The sequence below is a fragment of the Salvelinus fontinalis genome, unplaced genomic scaffold (genome assembly GCF_029448725.1).
Source record: "Salvelinus fontinalis isolate EN_2023a unplaced genomic scaffold, ASM2944872v1 scaffold_0679, whole genome shotgun sequence".
In the NCBI taxonomy this organism is placed as follows: domain Eukaryota; kingdom Metazoa; phylum Chordata; class Actinopteri; order Salmoniformes; family Salmonidae; genus Salvelinus; species Salvelinus fontinalis.
In genome coordinates, this window is record NW_026600888.1 from 51,107 (window position 1) to 63,747 (window position 12,641).

The following is a 12,641-nucleotide window of genomic DNA, read 5'->3' on the forward strand; positions in this document are numbered from 1 at the left end:
ACTGCAACACTGCTGGTTTTTTCATGCTCAACAGTTTCCCATGTGTATCAAGAATGGTCCACCACCCAAAGGACGTCCAGCCAACTTGACACATGGGCCAGCATCCGTGTGAAACGCTTAGGGCAGCTTGTAGAGTCCATGCCCCGACAAATTGAGGCTGTTCTGAGGGAAAAGGTTGTGCAACTCAATATTAGAAAGATGTTCCTAATGTTTTGTGCACTCAGTGTATGTAGTCCTAAATGTTTTTAAATAGTACACTATCACAACCCACAGTACAAAACCATATAAAGTGTGGGCCTGTAGTATCTGTAAATCAACTAAACATTTTTTTAAATTTCCATATGCAGAAAGTAAAGCATCATTGTTCATGTAATAATCTAATATTAGCATTATAACTCTAGGAAGAGGAAATGGTCATAAAATCAAATAAATGAAAAGACGGAAACCAAAATGTTTTTGAACTACAACTTGTTTTATTTAAAAATGTCAAATTCAGTGCAAAGTAATGTAGTGCATTGGTGTCTAGATCCCTGTTGGGTGGCAAAGTGTCACAAGAATCCTGTGGGGAGAGAAAACAAGAGAATACATTAAATTAATGGGTGTTAGCTAATCAGGGTACAACAAAGCACTTCAAGTCCTCAATTCCTTCAAAAGAGAGAAGGAGAAAGGAGTATGGTCCCTGCAGTAGGACTACATGCTGGCCATGAGGTTCTCCAAGTGGTACTCCAGGAGGCTGGAGAGCTCAGTGACCAGAGACTCTGGGTTAAAGTACCAGGCCAGCTGCTGGCCAAACATGTCATCTAGCAGAGCCATCAGCCCGCCCTGAAGAGAACACCACACAACACATAGAAAATGGCTCTGAGTTACTAGCTAATCAAGAGGAGAGAGAAAATTAGAAATACTCCCCCTAAAATGGCATTGGAACCTGGTTAACCATGAATAAGGAGGTAAAAAGGAAGTACACTTAAGAATATGGAAGTAAAAAGAAGTAATCTCTTTACTCTTACATTGAGCAGCAGCAGGTATCTGTCAGCCTCTGGCTCCATGTTGGCAGCAGTGGGCAGGAAGGAGTACAGGAGAGCGTACAGACGCTCCACGAACCCACCAGGGTGCTAAAGGAAACAAAGGAGGAGAAAAGAGGAGAGAATAGAAGAGAAGAGGAATTTAAGTGAAACTGCTAATAGAGATATCAAAACATGTACCAGTGAGATGCTACTTACCACCATCAGGGACTTCTGAGCTGTCATTAACCCAAACAGCACCAGCTCAAAGAGGACATCTATCATGTTCACATGATGGATCTAGGACAAGAAAACACATTTGGAGAAAATAGGAATGATTTCATATAGATCAGCTACTGTGATGTATAAAAGACATGCATGTGGAAGAACTCAGTGAGACTTGAAAGAGTTAATGAACTCCCCTTTGCCTCAGCCAGCTCCCTCTCAATGTCATTCCGCTTGGAGGGGTCACTCAGGTAGTCCACAAAGTCCTTATAGGTACGGATGAACTTGGCCTCGTCCTATGACAAAGAAAAGAGCATCTTAGTGAACAGAACACATATCCCCTCAGGGACGCTCTCTTTCCCTTGAAAGAGAATGAGTTAGTGAGTTACCATATGGTTGGCCCGAACCAGTGCGCCCAGGAGGACCTTTCCCGCCACAAACAGACGGTTCCTGCTCAGGGTGGAACCAAGCAGGGTCTAGGGAAGAGGGAAGAGTTAGGGTGAGACATCTTCCTCTAGGAGACAGAACAAGAAGTCACAGAGAGAAAAAGAAAAGTGGGGCCACTCACAGTGAAGGCCTGGCGCAGGGAGACGAGCCTCAGGGCGATGTCCTCCACTCTCTTGGTGATAAGGTAGAGGCTGTGAAAGGGAGGGAATGGAGCATGTCAACCATTAGAGTCAATGGGGGATAACAGCATTATGACCACTATCCTCCAGCATCTGACAAGCAGTGAACAGTGAACTGCTGAGTGGTGGGCGTAGAGAAGGAGGCAGCCTCCGACCACGCTGAAGAGGAGAGAAGCCCGTCCAGCCCCATGTGGAGAGTGGCGTACACCACTGAGACATCAGTCTGCTGCTCAAAACACACACAACACACCTGTTTACCACACACACGTTATTAGAAAACACACCAAATCTAATGCAAAAATGCCCAGTAATGTCTAGTCTATATACATAGGAAATCATTTATTTACCTGGTAGCAGCCAAGCGTCACGTCCACAGATGTCTCGTGGCGAAGGTGAGACGCATAGTGGGTCACCCTGCCAGCCACACGCTGACAGAGAGAGAATACATGTTAAGGCCAAATGGAATAAGTGAAGAAAAGCCTAATCTAATACTATTTCAATAGTATTTACATCTTACCTGGATCCAAGTGATGGACTGCACTTTGATGGCACAGTAGGGGATCCCCTCTGGACTAAGCCTGGCTGTCTCCTTGGAGATGGCCCACACCAGTTGAGTCTCCAGGCCTCTCACCCTACTCACGTGGTGCATCCTCACCACCACCTGCTGTTGAGATAAACAACAAGACAACATCAACAAAACCACTTCAGCAATTGCTGTGACACATTTCCACCAAGATCAAATGACTGACAATGTAGATTAGGATTAGGTAGTTACAAAGACACATACCTGGGATCCCCCACGCATGTAGGTGATGATGGGGCTGATGAACTGGAAAGTTCTCCACGCTTTTTTTTATTTTTTTATTAAATCTTTATTTTAACAGGGAAAACAGACTGAGACCTAGATCTCTTTTACGGCTGTGCCCTGTGTAAACATGTTGACATGTACAGTTTTAGACATACAGACAAGAACATTTCAAAACATACACAATTCAACAGAAACAATCACAGACAACATCATATTGATCCTCCATAAACATTTTAAAATGGGCAAGGGACACCAGAGTGTCTAACTTAAGTTGGATCTGCAGTTTGTTCCATAAATAAGGTGCAAAGGAACTGAAGGCAGTCCTACCCAACTCTGTGGAGACCGCAGGAGTCTCTAATGTAATCCACATCTGTGATCTGGTTTTAAAATTAGTACATCTTGTGGAAATTAATGATGATATATATGGAGGTAGTTTTAAAAGAAGTGCTTTATAAATAAACAAGAGAGCATGTTGCTCTCGCCTCACAGATAGAGAGACCCAACCCACATGTTGATATAGGATACAGTGATGAGTTCTGTAACTATCACCCGTGATAAACCTGAGTGCACAATGGTAAATAGCATCCAGTGGATTTAATGTGTTTGCCGATGCATGCATATAGATAATATCACCATAATGTAAAACGGACATAAAAGTAGCCTGCACAATTTTTTTCCTATTTACAGAGGATAGACAAGCCCTGTTTCTGTAAAGGAATCCTATCTTGAATTTGAGCTTTTTTCCCAATTCAGTAACATGTTTTTTAAAAGAAAGCCTATCATCTAACCATACCCCTAAGTATTTATATGCAGAGACCTTATTGATATGAGTACCATCCAAGCTAGTGATTACAAACGTGTTTCTAACTGGGAGTTTAGACCTAGAAAAAAACATGACATTTGTTTTCTTAGCGTTTAAAACAAGTTTAAGCTGTAAAAGAGACCCCTGTAGTATCCTAAAATCAGACTCCAACTGCATTAAAGCTTGGTCCGCTGTTGGAGCAATAGAGTACATAACTGTGTCATCTGCATATAAATGGAATTTACAGTATCTGACATCATCACCAATGTTGTTTATATAAAGTGAGAACAATAGTGGGCCAATTATTGAACCCTGAGGGACCCCTTTAAGTAACTCTAAGGGGTCAGACTTGACCCCATCGACCATGACGGCTTGAGTTCTATCTTTAAGATAGTCATAAAACCATCGGCAGGCATCAGTGCCCAGTCCTATAGATGACAGCTTACTCAAAAGGATAGCATGGTCTACAGTGTCAAAAGCTTTTGACAAATCTACAAACAACGCAGCACAGTGCTTTCTATCGTCTAAGGCATTTGCTATATCATTTACAACAAGCATAGTGGCCGATGTGGTACTGTGTTTAGATCTAAAACCAGATTGATTGGTACTAAGAATACTGTTAGCAGAAAGAAAAGATTGTAACTGTTTGTTGACTATAGATTCTAGAATCTTTACCAGACAAGGGAGCCTAGAGATGGGTCGATAGTTATCCAAATCACTACCGTCACCTCCCTTATGTAATGGCAGAACAAAAGCTGCTTTCCACACCTTAGGGATATTTCCTGTGCTTAATGTTAGATTAAAAATGTGTGTTACTGGACCAGCAAAAATAGGTGCAGCACACTTAAGTAAGTACGGGTCTAAATTGTCAGCGCCTAAGGATTTCTTAGTATCAATGGCACACAGGGCAATTAGAACCTCTGCTTCAGTTATTTTCTGGAAACTAAAAACAGGGTTACCATTTTTCAGAGTAACGGTTGAAAAGCAAGACGAAAAATCAACTAACTGGCCAGTACCACAAAGTCCACTTTTCCTTTCAAATAAAAAACCAGCAGAGATGAAATGCTTATTAAAAGCATCACAAATATCATTTTTTTCAGTTAGAATACAGAAGTCTGAGGTAATTTGCTTAGGAAGAGAAACAGCAGAATTCCCCCGTTTCAGTGAATTAACGGTTTTCCAGAATTTTGCAGGATCTCCTGCAGAATCTGTCATAGCATTAAGGAAGTAATTTGATTTTGCCTTTTTGACAGCTGCAGTACATTAATTTCTCAATTGCCTAAAAAACATCCAATCAGCTGGAGTACCTGTTTTCCTCGCCAAGGCCCAGGCCCGATTCTTTTGCAGGAAAAGACCTGACAATTCAGGAGAGAACCAAGAACTGGTTCGGTTTCTTACTCTGTGATTCTTAAGCGGGGCATGTTTATCAGACATAGAGGTAACAATAGAAGAGAAAAAAGCAAGGGCTAAAACCGGGTCCAGAAAGCAGCAAGTGGATAAAAGCTCAGAGTGATATAAGTCAAGGATAAAAGCTTGCTGTGAGAAATGTTTATAATTTCTCTTAGAGATTATACAGGGATCAGAGTGTTTCAGCCTGGTATCTCTAATACAAGCAATAGGGCAGTGGTCACTGATATCATTTGCAAAAACCCCACTGGCTGTGTATTTATGGGGGGTATTTGTTAGAATAATGTCTAGTAGAGTGGATTGTACTGGGTTCTTAAAGTTGGGACGGGTTGGTTTAGTTATCAGCTGAGTTAGATTTAGCTCAGTACAAATGCCTTTTAATTTATCGGATACTGGTGAGAGCCAATCCAGGTTAAAATCTCCCAAAATCAGTTATTCAGAGTTTGCATAATTAGACAGTATATCAGATAAATTGCATAGAGTACAAGGAGGAGCTGAGGGGGGGCGATATACCCCTGCTAGAGTTAAATGAGCATTATTACCAAGTACCACATTTAAAACTAGACATTCATATTGCTTTGAGACAGAGGTTGATATGGACACAGAAACATTTAAGCAGCATTTAACATAAATCGCAATACCACCACCTCTACCAACTCTATCAGTTCTATAAATATTGTATCCAATCAACTGAACATCTGAATCTGGCACAGAATCACACAGCCACGATTCAGATACAATCAGAACGTCAACATTTGATTGTGAGACCAAAATTTCAATAAAGTCCAACTTTTGGATCAGGCTTCTAGCATTCAAATGAATTATTCCAATACCATTGCTACGGGAATTCATATCAGATGGAGTATCCAAGGTAGCACCTGAAGCTGCACTAGATGAGCAATAAACCATTTTCGAGCTATTGACAGAGCTCAATTTTATGGGGACAAGATTACTACTAACAATACCTCTCTGCATGTGAGTAGTATTCGCAATACGGTGATTGGACAATAAACTAGGAATTGCAGAAGGGTTGTTAACTGTAGTTGGTTCCATATTTGCAATTGAGGAACTAATTAATGAAACTGGGAGAGGAGCATTGAACATAGTCTGATAGGGGAGCGTACAATCCCAAAAGTCAACCCCCGAGAATACACAACGTCAGGTATCAAAGGCTCTACATGAGGCAAGAGTAAGAGACATGTTGATGGAGAGGATGCTGGAGCCATACCTGTTAAGATGTAAATTGTCCCGAAGAAATAGACCTGGTCGGTCTGTAAAAGCTACAAAGTTATCCACAAAAGGAATTCTCATCGTGCAGCAGTATCCCTTAAGCCAGGTGTGTAATTGGCTTTAACCACCGGACCGGCATTGTTCTGCACATTACAATACATTCATGTTGGAAACAGTAAACATTGTAACCGTGATGTGACTGTGTGTGTGTGGGGGGGGGGTCTCTTACCCTGATCACAACAGGCCCACAGTACAGGGGGCTGAACCTAATCGGAATCAACTGCCAATTGCCAGTGGCCTCCTAAAGCAGAAAGCAGACAAGAGATTTGTTTAATATCAAAGAGACACAACTTGAATATCTGGGATATTTTTCAAACATAAAACCCAAACTTTCAGAAAATTGTACCTCAAGGATAGTCTGCACATCTGGCACATCCTCAAGGATGATAGCAGCATTCTGGACACCAAGGAGGACTGGCAGCTGTGGAACATCTGGCACATCATCCAATGGCACATCCAACTGGACCTCATCCAGGACAGTTGTTTCTAAAATTAGGAACATTGGGATATAAAAGAAACAATAGTTAAGACATAAAACGTAGCAAGATTGCTAATACTAGCTTGGTAGCAAAAGTAAATCGCTTAGCAACAGTTACTGAAGTTAATGTTAGCTAGCAAGTTAGCTAGCTACAACATCTCTAGCACAAGCATTTTTGCCAAGTCTGAATGATAGAAATACACATTTCGCAAATTATAATTACATTGTTAAATGTATTTTACATTTCGCAAATTATAATTACATTGTTAAATGTAGTAAAATAAGAGTTTTAAACTCCACATACCCTCTTCGAAGTCGCTGTCGCTGTCCACCTGTCGACAATCATGAACCCTGCAAAACAGAAAAAGACAAGAAAAACAAGCCACCAATGAATTTGAACAACCTGTCGACGCAGTAGGCCGCCGACGTCCACGCACTCTCTCCGCCAATTTTGAAAAGCACCCAGGCATTTTCCAGTCGATATTCTTTCTCAGGTGTCAAAAATCAATCAAGTTTGTTGTCAGCAGCAAACTGAAGTTGTTTTCGCACAGAAAACGTTCCATAGAACGTCGGTTAGATGTCTCTTGGCAACACACGTTGGAAAATTATTGTTTACAAAATTGCCAACTGTGTCGCCATAGAAATGAGTTTGGAATTCTATGATTCCCTTTAGAATCTGTTAAAATTGCTCGTCATCATTCTAGTTACGTTGACGTGCTCCTTCGTAGAAGAGGGCATGACAATGCCTTTTACCCCTCAGGAGACTGAAAAGATTTGGCATGGGTCCTCAGATCCTCAAAAGGTTCTACAGCTGCACTATGGAGAGCTTCCTGACTGGTTGCATCACTGCCTGGTATGGCAACTGCTCGGCCTCCGACCGCAAGGCACTACAGGGGTAGTGTGTACGACCTAGTACATCACTGGAGCCAAACTTCCTGCCCTCCAGGATCTCTATACCACGCGGTGTCAGAGGAAGGCCCTAAAAATTGTCTAAAACTCCAGCCACCCTAGTCATAGACTGTTCTCTCTGCTACAGCATGGCAAGCGGTACCGGAGCGCAAAGTCTAGGTCCAAGAGGCTTCTAAACAACTTCTACTCCCAAGCCATAAGACTCCTGAACATCTAGTCAAATGGCTTCCCAGACTATTTTCAGTGCCCCCCCCCCCCCCCACACACACCCTCTTTACACCACTGCTACTCTCTGTTGTCATCTATGCATAGTCACTTTAATAACTCTACCTACATGTACATACTACCTCAAATAACCGGTGGCCCCGCACATTGACTCTGATCGGTACCCCCCTGTATACAGTCTCGCTATTGTTGTTTCACTGCTGCTCTTTAATTACTTGTTACTTTGATCTCTTATTCTTACTGTATTTTTTAAAACTGCATTGTTGGTTAGGGATTCGTAAGTAAGCATTTCACTGTAAGGTCTACCTACATCTGTTGTATTCTGCGCATGTGACTAATACAATTTGATTTGATTTGTACAGCTCTGATTCAAAGTCTTTAAGGTGATCAGGACATTAGTGTGTCCTAACAGGGTGAGGAGACAAAGTAGCCATTTCTGGTTGTTGTTCTGGGGCCTGACCAGGTTGCACAGCTAACTGGTCATTCTGGAGCAGTTTCCTTCCTGTATGACTGGTTTCCTTCCTGTATGACTGGCAGGGTGATCAGTCCAACTACAACAGTTTGTTCCAGGCCCATTGACTAACTGGATGATGCTAGTATTCTCCAGTAGTGGAATGGTTAGTTGTCTGGTTGTGAAGGAGAGTCTGTGAAAGAGCTGTCACTAAAGCCTTGTTCACCCTGCAAGCATTCCAGGTGAAGCTGGTTGAGAGAATGCCAAGAGTGTGCAAAGCTGTCATCAAGGCAAAGGGTGGTTACTTTGAAGAATCTCATCTCAAATCTATTTTGATCTGTTTAACACTTTTTTGGTTACTACATGATTCCATATGTGTTTTTGCATAGTTGTGATGACTTCACTATTATTCTACAATGTAGAAAATAGTAAAAATAAAGAAAAATCATGGAATGAGTACGTATGTCAAAACATTTGACTGGTACTGTATAAAACATATAAAATAATAATACTAATATATATATATATATTTACAATTGTAGCAATAATACATGTCCATTGGGGGGGTGGGGGCAATTTTACCAACACAATAAGATTCATCCTTGTCTAGTGTATTTTGTTTTGTCGACATTTGGAAAGTTGACCAACAAATTTCCTGTTTCCATCAGGCCTGTCGTGATATTTTTTTATCCGCCATGTACTGTACTCGCAGTAAAAGGTTGGATGGAAACCTGATTAGTGTGACCATTTACGGTATCTAGTTGTTGATTCTAAAGAGCAGAAATGTGTGTCTTACTACTCACAATCTTTCCAGTGCCTAATTGGTCTGTGGGTGGAGATTTTTAGGTTGAATGTGGCAAAATGTCCTGCATTCTACATATTCCTTCATATTCCTTTGGAAGTCGGGTAGGATGGCAGATATTAGCTCTGGGTGGTTGGCTGTGAGCAGGCCCTGCAGGAGACATGGAGAGGGACAGAACCGGGGAGGGTGACCTCAGGTTAACTACAGGTTACTTAGAGGGTAGGTCATAGACTACGACTAAGAAGCGTTATGAGGACGTAGCACAACTCCACATGCACATACATTTGAAGAGGATCCCTGGGCTTTGATGGAAAGTAAAGGGGTTGCAGAAGGAGGTGGAGCTGGTCAAGTATGGTGCATAAAGTCCACTATCTCACAATCAATCCCCAGCCACCATACACAATGACATATAGCATCTTTGTTTAAGTTTGTCCATTTTAAGAGGCCTCTTTTTTGCCATAGAGGGCATATGTCCATAACTGCACCCGCTGATTTGGCCTCGTTTTTATTGGATTGCTCCTCAAGCGGCCATGACAGAAGCCAAACGTGAGTTGGCTTGGGGGTGTGGTTTGATGTGGGTGTTCTTGAGTGTGTCCTTGCCACCTTCAAGACCCAGGAGTAGAGATCAACACCAGGGCAAAATGGAGTGTTAAAAAAATATGTTGTTGTTATAGTTTACTCATGTTCTCTGTACCAGACAACACAGTGCCTAACACCTCTTTGCTCTAAAGACATTGTCCAGGGTCAGAGACCTTGTCCTTAGACCTTGTCCAGGGTCAGGAGTTTTCCCTGGTCAGTTCATGTGGTTCAGGAAAACCTCCTTACCCTGCTCATACTTTACAGATATGCCGCTGGGTCAAGGTCAGATCCCATCCCTTTAGCATCACTGTGCTTTTTCTATGTATGAAGGGAGTGAATACTGAATATACATTGCTTTTACACTCTTTGGTTTACTGCTGCTGGCGAGTGTATGTAGTGACCCGCAGTCTAAACTCAGGGTCACTCTCAAATTCCAAATGGGGTTTGAAGGCATTTGTCGGTCCACTTCATCCTCGCACAGGAGAAATACACTCATGGCTGTGCTTTTAAAGAAGAGACATGCTTTTAGTTTGGAAAATGTTATCCAAGAGATGAGCCAAACCCCAGCCAGCTGCTTTCTTCAGAGTCACATTTCATTTCAATGGAGGGGAACAAACAGAAGTGTGTGTGAGCAGACTTCTAAGGCCACGATTTGGTCACACTAATCAGGTTTCCAACCAACTTTTATATGCGAGTAAAGGACCTGATGGACAAAACATTTCACGACAGGCTTGATGGATACAGCAAATTTGTTGGTCAAATGTCATTACAAATTACAAATGTCAACAAAACAAAATACACTAGACAAGATTGGATCTTTTTGATGATGTTGATGCTCCTTTCCAATAAATATCAAGGGTCTTATTCTGATGGCATGATGATCGATACTTGGCTGCCGTTTGACAAGTAAAATCATACAGTATAGGCTATATCCACACTTTATCAGCGAGCTGTTGGCTAGAACACACGTGCCTAGACCAGAGTGGGCACATTCTCTATATAACGCAAACAATTTTCTGACAAAACCATCAGTAGAGTTGAAAATGCGTTGGAAGCCCAATTGTTTTTTACTATTTGTTACATGGGAATTTAACCGCAAACGTTATTTTATGTGCACTACGTCTTAATCTGTAACATGTCAATTTGATGGAAACACACTGGTGGGAAAATATGCATATTTTTTTCATGCAGAGTTTTGAATATTCGCATGAAAATCTGTCGCCAATTGGATGGAAACCTAGCAACTGACAGGAAAAGAGATTTAGTTTATGCATTTGTGGTGATTTAAAAATGGTATTTACAATATTGCATATGGATAGGAATAAAATACCTCTACAGTTACAGTATGTCAGATACCAAGGTTATCATTGACAGAACAGGATGGTATTTAAAATATTATTGATAACACTGTTATCCAACTGGACCTCTACAGTTACAGTTTGAGATACAGAGATCAGTTGACAGGTCTTCTGAAAAGGACATACCAGGCCTTTCCTGCCAGTATGATTTTGACCGTATTGTATCACTTTTTTGTTGTGGTTAGCCACTGTTTACTGGACAGTCTCTGGACTCATGTCCGTTTACTCATGTCTGACTCCCAAATCCAATAGTCTGGAACAATATCCCTTCCTTTATTTTTGACATTGTTAATAAGCAGGATGTGTGTTAAGCAGGGGAAACAATAATGGGGGACATAAGGAGGAAATGTCAGCATGGATTTGTGTATTAGCCTCTGGCAATGTGGGGAAGGAGAGTAAACAAACATGTAGAGTTCCTTACTAGTTTATAATCAATTCAGCTGTACTGAGAACAAACTGATTTTTATTTTTTACTAATTACCTAATCTATAACACATTGGTTGATGTTTGACAGTTTTTCAAAAAGCAAAATGATTTGGACACATCTTGACATTTTGGCTACAGAGGCAGTCATTCTTTTTTAGTTATAGATTATGAAGAGGGGGGGGGTGCATAAAGTTATGCTTAAATCCTCTGAGGACATAGAAGTCTAAAAACTATCAAGTAGTCTGAAACAAAGTACATCCATTTTTATTAGAACTGTTGTAAGGGTCACCGGGATTCATAGTGAAGATTCTAGGATGAGGGCTCTCAAAAGGCATGTAGGAAATGAATTAGGCAGCCAAAGCTCAAAACTTAAATACTTAAGAAACTTGTGGAAACACAAAAGATTCACACAGTGCAGAATGATTTCCCACTGGTTGTAAATACAATCTATTTTTCTACAGGATATTTATGTATTTATTTTTTAGCACAGTGGTCACATCACAATGTCAGGTGTCATCAAATAAAATAAAATAAAATGTAATTTGTCACATGCGCTGAATACAACAGGTGTAGTAGACCTTACAGTGAAATGCTTACTTACCCCAACTTGACCCCAACTTGATATAGTTGTATTGCTATTTAGGACGGGGCACACTTGGGTCTTCTTTTTCCCTCATTTAAAGATGGAATTCAGTCAAGACTATCTCTGACTGAAATGAAAGATTGTCTGCTTAGAATAATTTTGAGGCAAAATGCTTTCTAAAACATTTCAAAGCCTTATCAGTGCCCCTTTCCTGGTCAAAGGTAGTACACAATATAGGGACTAGGGTGCAATTTGGGATGCCCTATTGCAACCTGTGAGTATGGCTCTATTGGAGCATTCATGTCAAATCTTCCCATTTGATCTCCATTTCAAATTGAATCCCACCCTGATAGGAATATCAGATTGAAAGGCCTTCATTGTTGTTTATTCATACATCATCACAGGGACGGTTTTCAGAAAGTTGGGGAATCTATTGATAACAATTCAGACAAATCCTTTTCACTGCATCAGCAGAAGTGTGATAGTCATTTGCTGTGAGACATATTGTTTTATTTGACATAATTACATCATAATTGAATATATAAAGGAAAAGACAAAGGTTAAGAAAAAGGCTAATAGGATTTTAGGGTCATTTAGATGATGTGCGTTACTGTTCTAAACTACTGTAACACAGTTAGTAACACTATATTACCATTTAGAACCCACTGCTG

At 40.9% G+C, this 12,641-nt stretch overlaps 1 long non-coding RNA gene across 2 annotated transcripts; it reads right to left on the reverse strand.

The window, feature by feature from the left end:
* Positions 1–451: 451 nt before the first annotated feature.
* On the reverse strand, positions 452–7,223 carry LOC129847036 (uncharacterized). Of its 2 annotated transcripts, XR_008758366.1 has the most exons (11): positions 6,942–7,222; positions 6,506–6,645; positions 6,329–6,400; positions 2,640–6,242; positions 2,370–2,516; positions 2,200–2,280; positions 1,795–2,078; positions 1,616–1,702; positions 1,221–1,522; positions 1,008–1,112; positions 452–559 (listed from the first exon to the last, which is right to left on the reverse strand). It is a non-coding gene; the product is annotated as an uncharacterized LOC129847036 (long non-coding RNA). The 2 variants fall into 2 exon arrangements; XR_008758365.1 differs by having other exon boundaries at positions 2,640–6,400; positions 6,942–7,223.
* Positions 7,224–12,641: the final 5,418 nt, after the last annotated feature.